The sequence below is a fragment of the Corvus hawaiiensis genome, chromosome 3 (genome assembly GCF_020740725.1).
Source record: "Corvus hawaiiensis isolate bCorHaw1 chromosome 3, bCorHaw1.pri.cur, whole genome shotgun sequence".
In the NCBI taxonomy this organism is placed as follows: domain Eukaryota; kingdom Metazoa; phylum Chordata; class Aves; order Passeriformes; family Corvidae; genus Corvus; species Corvus hawaiiensis.
The window spans coordinates 93,272,679-93,286,533 of NC_063215.1; the positions used below are offsets into that span (position 1 = coordinate 93,272,679).

Consider the following 13,855-nt stretch of genomic DNA (forward strand, 5'->3'; position numbering starts at 1 on the left):
GTCAAATAGCTATTGCCACTACTGATTTTTCATTAAAAAACATAACAACTATGAATTGAAAACCAGGACACAGAAACAAGGGAAAGAATTAGGATGGGATTAGGGTCTGTTATTGAAATCTTCAGTTCATTCTCCATCCAGGTGTACAGCATTTTCCTCACTGAAGGAGAACCTTTCTCATGTTGTAATATTTGAAAGTGCAGGATCATTACTGAAGAAATCCTATGGTTTTGTGAGGGCTGTGGGACCAGGCTATGAAAAGAGAGCTCTAAATGAAAAAATAAATTAAAAAAAAAAGTCAGAAAAGGCCTGGTCTACTGAAGCGAATGACAGAAGCCCTATAGGATTTTGAACACATTACTAAAAGTGTTTTAAAATGCTCTTACACGATTATGATGTATCAGAAACCTGTATTTTTTTACCCTCACTCTAAATTCTCACTGGCTTTCTTTGGGATACCTGAAGATTAAACTAGACCTCATGCATTCCTACCAAGTTATTTGCCTTGATACAGGAAATGGTGGTGGAATACTGACTGACACACTGATTTGCTCAAAACAGTGTTCTCAAAGAAATGAGTACACAAATAAAGGGAGAAGGTGCTGCACAGAAACACAGATTCAGAAAGTCATAAACAAACAAACAAACAAACTAGAAGCCACACAGAAATATTTTTCAGTTTTTCCTGTATCAGTGCTAACTGTCTCCCTTTTAAACAAGAAGAATTGGAGACACATCAATGAGAAAATTTGATGTGAGATTCCAATTTGACACTGAAAAATTTGACACTGAAAATTTGGAAATTTCAGTGAGGAAAATTTGATACTGAAGCCTATTTACAATCAACCAAAATTAACCTAAAACAAGAGTAAATGATTTAATTGTTGAAGCGAAAGGACAGGGTGATTCAGCCTAATATTCTTATATTAGGCACCTTATAGCAAGGGGCAAGCTATGTGGTTCAGTGCAAGGGTAACTGCTGAAAAAATAGCACCTGTGCTTATGCACATCAAGGAAACACAATGGTATTTTCAGTCATTAAATGCTCAGATTCAGAGTTTTAGTCATCAACACTTCCACAGTAAACAGTGCTTCAGGCATGGAGGTGTTTGCTGAAGGCAGTGGGAGGGGTGGGGAAATGGTCTCCTGGATAATAACCCTCAGATAGCTATTGTTCCAGCTTCCAGAAACTGCAGGCTATTTATGATTAGATGTTGATAAACTAAATGTAGATGCCTAAAATAATGACTTTAACCCACAATCACTTGCAGTAAAAGAGGAAGTGTGTTAATGACCTTAGAATAATGAAGTTGTTACCACAAAAATACTTACTAATAGGACTACAAATCTAATAGTCTTCACTCTATTCACAAGGGAGCTTTATTTACCAGAGACCAAACTAGGGCTTGGCTTAGGATTTTATTATTGTGGAAAGCGATTCAGCAAGCACACAGGGTCAGGAACCAGTTTCACATCACATCCACAATAAACTGTACCACAAAACACATCATCTGGCTTTAACTGAGATCCTGAAATTAGTTTAATCAATAGGCAATGTGACTTAGTGCTGCAGTGTGAGTCTTTCTGTGTGACTAAACAGTGAATTAAAAAATGGTTTGCTTCTGGAAAGACATCACTTATGGTCACCCATAAAAATATTGCTTCTTTTCAGCTACACATGCCCATGTGGAAAAAAAAAAAGACATAGCTAATAATGAAAAGATTAATTTCTTATATTTTTAAGGATTTCTTCAGTTTGTGTGCAGTATGTCAGAATGGGTTTACAAAAATGTACAAGACAGTAATGTGGTGGCAGGACAATGGTGGGCTAGGACAGTAACAGCTTAAACATTTCAGTTCACTGTTCTTAGAAAATAAGGGACCACAGTATCTGTGACAGTCAGCAAACTGCTGGAAGGCTTCAGAGGAATGAGAAAAACAGTAGAAAGTTTGTAACACTATCACTCTCTGTTTTCTCACAACTGAATAGTGTAGGAGTATACTAAAAATATAGATCACTTAAACAATCTTTATTTTTCACATCAGATTGAATAACTACAATGTAAATTCCTATTGCTAAATTTTGTTATGAATCTAAACTTTCTTTTCCAGAGGAGCGTCTACATTAACCACACAGACTTAAAAATCAAGCGGAGTAGCTAAGATGATCATTATTAACCAAGCTTACATTTGTTGATCTGTACTGTTGCTGACTAGCAGGGGCTCCAATTTAGCAGCAACAGATCCCTTTGTCTGTGGTGATGGATCAAAGGTCAGGCTAACTCCAACCATGTGGAGCCTAATGATAGCTAAGGGAGACCTATGATGAATATAAAAATAGAACTAAAGATAAAGGCTTTAATCACAAGTGACAAATGACATTTTTGATGTGTCAAGTTCAATATTAATTATTTTCAGCTGCTCTGCTTTTTCTTTTGTCTTAAGGAAACTACAGCAATCTGCTGACATGCCTGGAAAAGTTCAGGTGCAAAATGACCTCAGTTCAGTTTGCAGATTTACAGGAAACCATATACTATCCTTGGAGCATTTAAGTACTATGGCCTGTGAAAATACTGTGGCTTGTTAAAAAATATAAGTCAGGAAATAATACTGCTCTTTTCCCAGCTTTAGAATGAGCTAAATCTTCTTTACTGTGTACATGCAACAAACAAAACCACAGATAGTTATGTCCCAGCAGAGAATCAACAATTTCCTGGAGAAACAACCTCTATAATTAAATAAATTTTCAATAAGTTAAAAACATTAAAGTAATGGTAACTTCTTTTCCACTTTTCCAAATACAGAGTCCCTTCAATAACAGCCTGAGCCATCCATTCCCATACAAAAAAGACATATCTGTTTTATGAGATTTCTGCCACTTTATAAATCCCTTGCCTACTAGAATGTTTTAGAAAACACCTTTTATTCATGGAAGAAAGCTAATTAGGCTGTAAAAATAAACATGTCCAGAAATCCTTCAATAAGTAGGAGGAAAAATTAACAACTGTAGTGGTTTAAAAGACAACTGAGGACTGTAACTTGACAGATCCTGAGCTAGAAGCTTTTCTTCCTTGACCTTTAAACTGAAGAGTAAACATTTTATGGTCATTTAATAGAAACAATTATATTTAATCTGCTGACCACACGTGATGAACTAATAGCAAAATCAGTTAGGGAAGAACACTGCATTTCAAATACTGAATTATGTGCAGAATCAGTACAAGATTTCCCTAACTGAACACAAACCAACTCAAAAGATACAGTGATGAGCACAGGTGAACTCTGTAACCTTCCTTTGATTACTCACATGGGCTCTCTTAAATTATAAATATCTGAGATCACTGCTTATCCTGACTGCTGGAAATGACAATGGTATGAAACAGAAGCACTCATTAAAAAAAAAAAAAAAAGAAAAAATGAAAGGAAAAAGAAAAAAATGAAAAAAGAAAACAAAAAAAGAAGAAAAAGTTTTTAGAAGTGAGAAAAAGAAAAGTTTAAAAAGAACAACCTTAAATTTAAGCACAATTAGTTGAAGTTAGTTTTGTGGCAGAGATCTACCAGCAAAAGCACATGGCAGTACCATGAAAACCATTGCACTGGGGAAGAGGCCAAAACAGAGAATCATTCTGTTGATACATGGTCAAAATGAGACAAATGGAAGGCCCCAATGGACCAGCCTGAAATGTATCTATTTATTTTCTTCTGCTAAAGAGGTATTATTTCTGGAGATAAGGAAGCATTTCATAAAGCAGAAGAAAGAAGCCCAGTTGACCCAGTCCATCTATGTCACTGGGGAAATTTACTGCAATCCTTCATCTCAACCAATAGCTTCCAGCACTGGGATGCAGATGTTATCAATGAAAGGATGGAAACAGGAGATCCATATGAACATCTTTGAGCTATTAAGCAGAAGGACTGTGTTTAAGCTCAAACTCTCTGCTTTCTGGCTAAGAGCTAAACGCCATCACTGCAGTGGCTAATGAAGTGGCAGACAGGGAAAAGAAGGATTTCTGGCATGCCAAGGCAGATGAAAGCAGCTGTGCCACAGGATCAGAAGCAGCTGAAATCCAGTCTATCTGCTATCCAGCAAGGCCTGACAATCCCAGACTGCAAGATGTCCTTGTGAAGACAAGGAGTAACTAAGGGTACCCAGGAAAGCTGCACCAAAAGTCCGTAAATAAAACAGTTATGTGAACACTAGTGGGCCTATGTCTTTTGCTACTGGACATTTTGGGTTGGGTTTTTTTTGGGGTTGCCTTTTATGCAGAGTTTATAAGTGGAGAAAATTAGATTAATAAATACCAGTGACTGTAGTGATATTTGTGAAAGTTAATGACTGAGGCTTCAGCTCCCTGTTTATTACTTTAAATGGAAGTCCAGTACTTCTCATAGTCAATCAACTTCTGTCTAAAGGGGTTACACAGAAGTAAGGGAGATATGCCAGCTGATGAAAAGACACTCACAACACACTATTCTCAGGCTTACTACACTGATTGATTCCACCACTGACCTGAGAAAAACCTACATATATTCACAACATGATAGGGTATAAATGTTTTCTTCATCTGTATTCAAAAGCAACCAAAGTACATGATCTTTTTCTCAGTGGTGCCTGAATAACATTCATGAAGAGAGTGCTTGGAGTTATGAACTGGCTATAAATGATTCATCACGCTTTAGTGCATTAATGTATGCATGTTTTCAGGGACTGACCTTTGGACTGACCTGTCAGAGGTATAGCAAAGCCATCATCCACTGACAGGCCTTTACTGAGGGAGAAAAATCTTTGTAATAGCACAGAGGAATTTACTAATCTGACATCTAGTTTAGCAGATTAATCTTGGATTTTCTTTGATCATGCCTTGCAACAATGTGCAGCAAGTCAAACCAATCAACAATCATTAATTAAAAGAACAATGAAGAGCAGAGGCTATTTAGTTATGAATGGCACACACTGACTGAATATTATTAGTTCCCAGATGAAAGCAACGTTTCCTAAATGACACAGATCGGTACTAGATAAGCTTCAAGATAGCTGTGCAATGTAAGAGGGAACCCTGAAAGAATGTTATCAGAGTCTAAAGAAAAAAGCAAAATGAAACTAGAAAGCTGCCTTTGGGACTTGCATGAACCAAAGCCCTGCACTGGGATTCCTGCAATCATTATAAACATCAGAGCAAGCTCTGCAGCAGGCACTCATGCATTGCCTGCAAACACTAAGGCTTGAAAATTCTGGTCTCATAAAACAGGTAAATAAAGAACATTGTGACCCTATTAATCTGTCTCAGCCTTCCTTCATGATAGGTGATGTAGTACTGTTTGCTTATACAATAGGGGCTTATCTTGAATGCATAGACCCCGATGCTTAGCTGGTGTAACCTCATTTTTTTTATTGAAGTCAGGAGATTTAATATGTCTTTACACAACTAGAACTCTGACATGTTCTGACACTAAGTTTTTGATTTCTTGTATTATGTAATGCAGAAAGTTGAGAATTTTTGTTGAAAACTCGTTACTCTCACAACAGCAGACTCAAAGTACTGCCTGGCTCTATCTTTGTGATTGTAAATCAGGCCTATGTTCCTACCTGTATGACATTATAAGGAATGACTAAGCTTTAATTATTCTGGGAAATGAAGTGAGTATAAAACAAAAGTGAAATGCTTAAGGGCACTTTGTTTAATAGAAAAAGTATAAGGAAGTTACAGGCATGTACCAGCTTAAAACTTTATTACCTAAATAATTGCATAATTATACACTGGGAAAATTGTTTGATGCAAAAAAAATACTCTTTAATGTTTGCACAGTTTCTTGTGCTGTTCTAATATTGAATGGGATATTTATGGCCAAACTTAAGCAGATCTTGTAGAAGTTCAAAGTACTTCTTATTAACAGTAATCAAGGTTTTCCTTAAAGCTCCTTGTCAACAAAGAGTGCAGAGGTGACTGGTGAATGCCTCCCGAGTGTTTAGAGCAATGAAGCAGCCTGGTAGGTGGGGGGCATTCTGGCACTGTCAAAATTGCAAGCTAAAACCCAAAAGCAGTAATGAGGCTAAGAAAGAGGAAATTTCTAATGGTCCACAGCTCTCCAGACAGCAGAGAAAGGGCTAATACAGCCAGTCATCAAACAAAAACCAGCAATGAGAGACACATTCCAAAAACATGGCTATTTAAAATCCTAAAACCACACAGCAGATAGTTCACCAGCCACAATTTTCGAATAGTTTGGCATTTTAGAGACAGATTTGTTGCAACTTAAACAGAAGGTCTTGACTCTTTGTGTCAGACAGTAAGCAAGCTTGTTTCACCTGTGTTAGGCAGAAGATCCAAGCAGATGTTTCATACCTCAAAAATCTAAGAGTATTTGTCTAATTTTGATGCCATTTCTACAGCCATTCTGTGAAATGGGTAGAATGGCATTAACCTACATTTGTCCATGGTTCCTACATCCAAGTATGGCTTCCAGGTATAAGAAAATGGAAATAGATTTTTCTTTTAATGGGCCATAATTTGTTCTTTTTGATTTTTAATTCTTAAACTTGAAAAGTGAGTGCACATTTTTCCCTGCAAATACTTTCATGTGAGGCTTATCCAGAGTGATCTTTACTCTGGATATATTAAAAAAATAGAAAAATCTCTGGCTTTCCTCTGGACTAAAAAAAACCCATCTGTTTTTCCCTTCCATTGTACTTTAGGAAAAAGTCATTAATGTGAGTTATAAGTTAAAAATCATCTCTGACCATAATCAGAGCAATTCTACTGCATCTATATTACAAAACCATCTCTTCATGTGGGACACCAGCTCATGTTTCCTAATGTGGAATACCAGCTCATGTTTCCTAACATTGATATCTAATTTTGAGTCCTGCACCTAATCATCAATAGAAAAGATAGAACATCTACTCAAAGACATGAAATGAGGAGCAGATCAGCTAAGGCAGACCTGTCTTTGGAACCATTAATGTACAAAGTAGCATCATATCCAGGTATTCTTGCATCTTCTTCCTTCTTCTTCTTCACAATTCCTAAATACCTACTTGCATTTATTTGCAACTGGTCCAACTGAAAATAAGCTCTGGTTTGAAACCAGGTGAAAGTGCAAATGCATATTCTTAGCTCCAGAGCAGAATACCAAAATCTGGTATTCTTGATGCCTGAAGTGGCCACCTAAAAACAGAGACTAGACAGGAATAAGGGAATAACGGTAAGTATTTATTCAAAGGGCCTTCAAAGGTACACCCCGGGGAGCCAGAGGCTACTGCCAAGATGGACCCTAAGATGGATGGCAGGTCACAAGATCTTCACACTTTTATAAGCTTAGTTCATTTGCATATCTGGGTTAATTCTCCAATTAAAGCTTCAGTTAATGATGTAATTTCCCCAAGCTTGCTCCTCCTTTAGAGGTTTTTGGTTTATACTTTTTGGGCCGAGGATGGACTGAGTGTCCTTGGAGAGCAGGCCTGGAGAGGCTTTGTCATGTCTACCTACCACGAGAGAGCAGAAGTTAACAGGCTACAAGAAACTTCAGAGTTACGCACTAGGCAGTACAGGATTTGAAAAATATCATAGTTAAAACCTAAGGCATCATTCTGAATACTCTTTACCATAAATCAATCAGGGTAAAAAGAATGTGTTTATGCCTGGAAAGCGATTTCCTAAGAAAAGTTTATTTCCTACAGGAATCAAGCAGTACAGAAGTCAAGCAGTAAACTGTGCAGTTTCCTACTTGCCTTTGAGATCACTGCCAAGTACAGTCCGAAGCATAAATGGATAAAGTTGATATAAGCAGGTTAGATGAAAGAACAGAACTGCAGACTAGGATGCATTTATGGCTGTAGAACACAGTATTTCTGCTAAGGAGACCATCTATAGCACATCTACCCTAATAGTTTCCAGCACAAGGTACAAGAAAGTAGAGATACTGAATGATATTGCTGTGATTGCAGCTGACTTCAATGTGCCAAACTTGAGAGACAGTTCTCTTCTAAATCCAGCTGCAGGTCTGGCTGCACCTTGCTGCTTCTCCTATGGCTAACACAGAGCACAACCGGAGAATGGGAAAGTTTTTGTGGTCTGGCAAGCTGCTGTAATTTCATGAACATTCCTCTACACCTGAAACTATAATTGTTGACTCTTAAAAAAGTTAATTTCATTTTTTGCTAGACTATCTGTAAGAGACCTTTCCTAATGCAATATTTTTCATCCATATGAAGGTCCAGGCTAATTTCTTTCATGTGAAGATTTACCTTTATTCAATGACAATAAATAGTTGTATTTCAATGAATTCACACAGGGTAAATTTTTATCCAGACTCAACATGCAATGGTTAAAATTGTCCCCATTGGAACTCTATTTTTACTTCCTAAACTGCACTTTGAATAAAGTTTAATAATACATGTTCACCTGAAACTCAGCAGCCACTGTTATGAAAACCATTTTTTTATGTTGGAAGCTTCCTGTAAATAGTCTGTATTTTTTTGTGGAACTAGATATACTAATACCACAGTTCTGAAATTCTGAAACTGAAATGGATTGGGAGATCATTAACTGTGCTTGCAAGGAAGATGCCTGTGAGGGTTCTCAAGCTCAGGAATAAATCTTGAAGATGACACCTGATATGCATATTTCAGTAAATGCCATTCAAAGAAACAAAACTAATACTTAAGACAGAAAAAAGGCACATTTCTCTAAGTTACTTAGCAATTTCTTCAACCACCCCAGCAGTGTTTGTAGCATATCATCAGAGATGTAACTCATAATGTAGCTAGAAAAATAGTATCAGTTCTCTGAGGAGAAGTAAGGGAAGTTATTAAGATCAGCTAGAATGAGAGCAATTATAGAGTAAGGCAGCAAATAGATTTAGGACTCAAAAGCATATAAGAAGCTACTATATCCTAATGCAGAAAGATTTTCATCAGTCTTAGCTGGAGAAGTCTAAATTGCACATAGCAATGATGCATTTTTCAAATTATCCTAAATGAAGGCTTCTAGAACTTCTCTATGACACCATGTGGACATGAAGTCCATTGCACCATGAAGACAAAATATACTCTTGTATTTCTCAATACAACATGACAGCAGCTCTAATCTTTCAGTAAAAGAAGTCATAATGAAGCTTGTTCAGTAGAAGGGATGTTTAATTGGATATGTGAGACCTTCAGATAAGAAACTTTTAAATCAAATTATGCAGAATATTAGACCCAGGATAATGCAAATCAATGTTATTTCTTGAAGGACTAGAAATAGATATTTTGAAGAGGAAGGACAATGTGAAGCACTTGCTCTCTCCCCTTGACCAAAAGGATACTAGAAAAAGCTGCAGCCTTTATGTTTAGGGCAATGAAAGCTTTTTCTTGCTCTCCGAGGAAGAATAAGGGTTTCACATTTAGGAAGGCAGGAAAGGAAAAAAGAAATCTTAAAATGCAGCACTGCAAATACAGGGAAAGATTTATTTAACATGGTGCCTCTAGCACCCAGGTTCTGGGCTTGAAAAATGAAGGCATCCTTCCAGTCCTATGTCCCTAGCTGCTACAGAATGTTCGTTTGCAAAAATAAAATTGCTGCTACAGAAACACGTGGGCCTATGAAGTTGCTAAGGGACCTGTAGAAGCTTGGTTCCAGTGTTAGAATTATGTAATACAGAGTTGACTTTGAAAACATTTATCACATGATTGTGAAATCTATCACATGGATCTTAACTCTGCATTCAATTACATAGTGTATGAGCCTGCAAAAGCTCGTAAAAAACCAAATTTCTGACATTATCCAGCAAAACAATATATTCATTTCCAAATAAACGAAAAGGACAGAAAGCAAAAACCTGATTTAGTGTTTACAGCTAATGTAACAGAAGTCCTTCACATCATACATGCACACTCAATGTGAAATGAAAATCACAAATCTTATGGCAATTTATCATCTGCCTGCTTTGCATAAAAAACTAATTGCCTCTCCCCAGCAGCTTGGCCTGGCCAATGATATTGGGCAGGAAAAATCTTTTTGGTACAGCTGGGCATGTATCCCCACTGAGTTTACATGGAAACCCTACAGTACAGTATGTTCAGGTGCCTAGGGTCTCTCAGTAAAAAAAGCAAAACAAAACAAAACATGAAACAGTGTCTATTTTAATCTCTAAACCATGTAGCTATGAAATCAAAATCAAATAATTTCACTGTGTGTGAAACTGTCCCGGTGAAAGAGACTGTAGAATGGATAGCAATCTGAGGTGCAATTTTCCATTGCATATGTTTTTCAAAGATAAACATCTGATGAGAACAGTTTGCTGTTAGTAAGTGAAAATAAGAACCAGAACTAATAGAGTAACTGCCAGCAGCTTCCAGATCATTAACTATTGTTTATTTCTCCTCATGTTCAGACATCAGACTGTAGTGATGGAAGATACAGTCATTAATTTGGGAGTCATTTCAAGATGTTCCCATAAACACTGAATCACTACTGGCAAGCTGCCTATGAAAACTTGCTGCCAAGAACTTTTTTTTTTTTTGCGTAGTGATTTTTATTGTTGCCATTATTTTCTGCTTTCTAGTCACTGCAATAGACCAACTATGGGTAGATCATCAGAGTTTATACAAAGACTGACTTTTTATACTTTGTTCTGCAGTTACAGATGGTTTTTGCCTTTATTATGAAAAAACCCTTTAAAAAGTTGCATCATAAAGCATCAATTATTCTGTTCCTGACCTCTCTCATAGCAGCCAAAAAGGAAAAATGTGTTTTTCCTTACTTAACAGATGCCTATTAAAGTGACAGGTGAGCTGTCTGAAATAATTAATCTGCAAGATTTCACAGAAAGTATGTCTGCCCTCCCTCACAATCGCATGTTTACAGAGTCTATCCTACTTTAAAAAATAATTTTAAAAAATAAATAATTTTTCTCTCTGACAATATTTGAGTAGGAAAACAGTGAAAATGCAATAATATAATGAGAAATTTCTGCAAACAACATCCTAAGCATGAACTACTAATAGGATCATAAAGGATACATTTGAAATCTAGGAGCTCCATATTCTTACATATACATATATATACACTCCTGGACAAGCCCAGAGTAAATGGCAGAACTGCCACTGTTCAGGACTAAAATATTTCATCCCTCCTGAGAGCCTGAATGCTAGCCAGAATTTTTAGTTTTCATGATTATTATGTAACAGTTAGCTGGTGCATGAAAGCATCAGAAAACCAAGAATTTATTCTGAATCTTGCTACAGTTGCACGGATGTCACATTTAGTGCATCATGAAGCTATTGCTAATTGATGTACATGGTGACAGGCAAAAGCAAACCTTAATAACAGCTTGTAGACTCTCCTGAAGAACAAAAATATTGAACAAATTATTTGAAGTTTACAAGTTTACACAATAATTTTATGGCAGCATTGATTATTTCAAACACTGGGCATCACTGTCAAAGGGCACATCTGATATGTGTTTTTTGTCTAGCCAGAAGAGGGATAATTAAGATAAATCCAGACTTCTACGGCTGAGTTAAAGAATCTTATAGTATATACCACACAGTCTCAAGGAAGTCAAAGTTGATGGCTTTAAATGCCAAACAATTATTTCTTTTTGCTGATTTAGGAATAATCAAGAACAACAATCCTCTAGTGTTCTTTTGGCCTGGACATAACAGAATAAAATGTGGAACAGTAATACAAGACAGATCAAATAAACTCCTTTATAATATTGTGATTAATTTTAGATTTCCTTCATAAAACCATAGTTATGTCTTCAGTCTATTTCTGGATCAATAAACAAAGAAGAAACCAAGTTTCTGATCTGATAACTGTGTTTTTATTGAAAAAGCATGAATTAGAAAACAGAAACCTTTAAATACTAAAAAATGCCCTAGGTTAGGAATGTCCAGCCCTATTAATCCTGCACGCCACATCCTAAACCCCAAGAACTTTACATAATATGTACTTCACACCACAAAGAACTCAGTGGATAAGGAACTCAAGGAGCTGTTCCTGTGCCAGAAACAACACTGCTTCCGCCACAATTCCTCCATTTCACTGCAGGATGGGAATGAGCTAAAGCACAAGTAGGCTCAAGTGTGTCTTAGATCTACCACCCTGAGCAGATCAGGATGAACACTTCCTCAGGCACTAGGTCCAGAAGAGGCAGCCACTCAGCCCACAGGGTGATTGCACCCCACAGCAGCCTGGAGCTGGCGGGCACTCTGTAGCCAGCCGAGAGTAAGCTTCATCTCAAGAAGTGTTCAAAAGGTTGCCCTATTTTCCCTCCTAGGCTTCCTTTTAAAAGGGATTTGCTTTCAGGAACACAAAAGACTTTGAAGAATGATCTTGAAGCTGTGGTCAAACTAATTAAAGGCTGTTTAACTGTGAACAAGAATAACACAGCTTGACCACATTAATGGCACCTATTCCTCTGGTTCTCCCATAATTTCCCCTGTCATTAGTCTTAAGAGGTGCTCCTTGTGTGAGCTACTGTCATGGGTTAGCTACCATAGTCCCGGAAGTGATGTTCTCATAAAGGAGGGCTTACAGCTTTCCCCATGACCTGACAGAACCTATCAGCTGGCCAGTTTGAATATGGACAATTCTTTAAGCCACTTAAAGTTGTGACCACCTCTGTGATCCACACTTAAGAATAGACAACCCCCCCACAGCTCTCTCTCTCGTTTCCAGTGCTGGTACAGGTGGCTGCAGGCCCCGTGTGGGGGCCAGGCCGGGCCGCAGCCATCCTGGAGCCGATGGGCCCTGTTCCACCCGCAGAAGCCCCCCACAGCCCTGCTGTGGGCAGCCGGAGCAGCTCGGCTCCGCCCCTCCCCCCCCCCCCCCCTCCAGTGCAATAAACAAATTTCCAGCTGCAAGGCTGAGGTGAGATTAACCCTTTTAGTGCTGTGAAGAGCTGAAAACCTGAGGGAAGAGAAAGAGGAGATGCTTAAAGCTGAAATTCTGTTGTGAAGCTATGATATATCAGAGTATCCCATTGTAATTTCATGAAGATATGGGGGGGTGGAGTGTTCAACTTGTACTTGTGAGCAAAAGCACCGGCGCTGAGATAGGCAGATGCTGACACAGCTGTAATTTCATGAGAAGTTTGGACAGGGAGAGATGGAAGCAATGAGGACTTTTGCTCCAAATCGGAAAGGAGAAAACCTCAGTTCCTAGAGATGCTCCCAGAGATAGTCCTAAAGATGAAGATGAGGAAGACCCTTTGCTCCCAGGGAAGGAAAAGGGCCTCTGTTCTTAGAGATGAAATGCTCCCAGAGATGGGTGAAGAAAACTTTTGTTTCTGAACGGCTCAACCTTAAAATTGTACCCCAAAAACCTTCAAGAGTAGACCCTCGAAAGCAGTTGTGGGAAAAGCTGCAAGTCGGGGGAAAGGACTCACATGCAGGCAGAGAGACTCCTCTTCCTAAATGGACTGAACAATATTTGGAAGTGGGCAGCTGTCTCATTGTGATAATGTGTTCATAGCACGAGCAAGAAGAGACTTCTCTTTCTAAATGGACTGAACAAGGTTATTATGGAAGTGGTAAACAGACTGAACATCTCAAGGGTTGTCTTTTTACATTGTCAGGGGGAGAAGGGAGGAAGGTGGGGGGAGGAGAAGAGTTCTGAAGATGTGGTATAATTTTTTTTCCCTTCTTTTAGGTCTGTTAATAAACTTCTTTATATTCTTTCAAAGTTGGTGCCTTCTTTGCGTTCCTCCTAATTCTTACCTCACAGAAGATAAACAGTAATGAGTATTTTGGGTCAAACCACTACACTAAATTGGTGTTTCTGCCCGGTTACAGAACCAAACCCGCTACAGTTACAAACAAGAATTTGCAGCCCTAATTGATCCTGCATCATTACAGGCTACCACACGT

The 13,855-nt window shown here is 38.0% G+C and overlaps 1 long non-coding RNA gene across 4 annotated transcripts in view; it reads right to left on the bottom strand.

Annotated features, from left to right (window-relative positions):
* The window catches only part of LOC125323081, a 317,884-nt gene that overhangs the window by 254,468 nt on the left and 49,561 nt on the right, over nucleotides 1-13,855 (bottom strand). The window lies entirely within an intron of this gene.